Genomic DNA, 1,446 nt, shown 5'->3' with positions numbered 1-1,446 from the left:
CGTGTGATCATTGCTTGTACAGCCTTCTCGCAGTGTCCGGAGCAAGTATGGTGGGTCTGACACACCGGTGTCAATGTGTTCTTTTTTCCATTTCCAGGAGTGTATATAAGACGGTAATATCTGTTCCCGAAAGAACAGTTACCGTCGATGACCATGCAGCTTTGCTAGAAATGAAATGATAATTAAATTGACACCCTAGCTGCAAGCAGGCGTTGATACACTTCATTGGGGACATGTTGAAAATGTGTGCCCCGACCGGGACTCGAACCCGGGATCTCCTGCTTACATGGCAGACGCTCTATCCATCTGAGCCACCGCGGGCACCGAGGATAGTGCGTCTGCAGGGACTTATCCCTTGCACGCCCCCCGTGAGATCCACATTCCCAACATGTCCACAATACTACATTCATAGTGCGCCCAATAGATGTTTGCCCATCATACTCATTACTCGTGGCAGATTAATCTACCAAGTCCCGTACGAGTTCGGGCATAGCGTGTGCGTTCGCACAAGGAGGTCAAAGGCCGGGAACCCATATTTTTAACTATATAAGACGTCTTATAGGCGCTGCAGTCTGGAACCGCGAGACCGCTACGGTCGCGGGTTCGAATCCTGCCTTGGGCATGGATGTGTGTGATGTCCTTAGGTTAGTTAGGTTTAACTAGTTCTAAGTTCTAGGGGACTAATGACCTGAGAAGTTGAGTCCCATAGTGCTAAGAACCATTTGAACCATTTTTTTGACACAGGTGCCTCAGTGAGTGTAATGAGTACAGAATTGTTTAAAGCGCTGGGGAAGGGACGTAGCATACTGACTTTCCCGGTTAATAATTGCAAGGTGTCTGGAGCTGTAAGTGCACAGAGCCAATTAGTTAAGCACCAAGTGCAGGTGGAGATTTGTAAGGAGGGCGAAGCCATAGTGAGCTCGTTCCTCATTGTTAAAGGGTTAAAGGTGGCCTGCATTCTGGGAGTAGATTTTCTCCGTGAGAGGGACTCAGTGATCCACCTCTCCTCGGGAAAACTAAGCATAGTTAATAAAGGTAGGAGGATTACTGAGTTGTCTTTGATGAAATCGAAGGAGCTACTTGTTGCAACCGAATTAATATCAAATGTAGGAACCCCTGTGTACTACACCTAGATGGTTATCTACATGTGACAGATCTTTATTATCCTAGTACGGAAGATAGAAATTTTGAAACAAATGTTGATGCATTTCAAACCAAAGTACCGGAATCTGAAAGTTTAAGCAACATACAAACAGTTAACGCAGCTGCTATCGTAATATTCCATAGTCTTTACCGACCAACCACGAATAATCAAGGGGTACTACTATCACATAGAGGTGATGCCTCACAAAACGTACTGTCGCGCATCTTACTCCATCCCCTGGTCGAGGAGGGAAGTAATTTTTCGTCCTTAGGATAACTTAGGATAAGTAGTGTGTAAGCTTT

The 1,446-nt window shown here is 45.7% G+C and overlaps 1 non-coding gene across 1 annotated transcript; it reads right to left on the bottom strand.

Annotated features, from left to right (window-relative positions):
- Positions 1-247: 247 nt before the first annotated feature.
- Positions 248-322, bottom strand: Trnat-ugu (transfer RNA threonine (anticodon UGU)). The gene has a single exon. It is a non-coding gene; the product is annotated as a tRNA-Thr (tRNA).
- Positions 323-1,446: the final 1,124 nt, after the last annotated feature.

This window comes from Schistocerca cancellata, chromosome 2 (genome assembly GCF_023864275.1).
Source record: "Schistocerca cancellata isolate TAMUIC-IGC-003103 chromosome 2, iqSchCanc2.1, whole genome shotgun sequence".
In the NCBI taxonomy this organism is placed as follows: Eukaryota; Metazoa; Arthropoda; class Insecta; order Orthoptera; family Acrididae; genus Schistocerca; species Schistocerca cancellata.
Note: the sequence above shows the minus strand (reverse complement) of the source record. Positions and strands in the feature narration are given on the sequence as shown.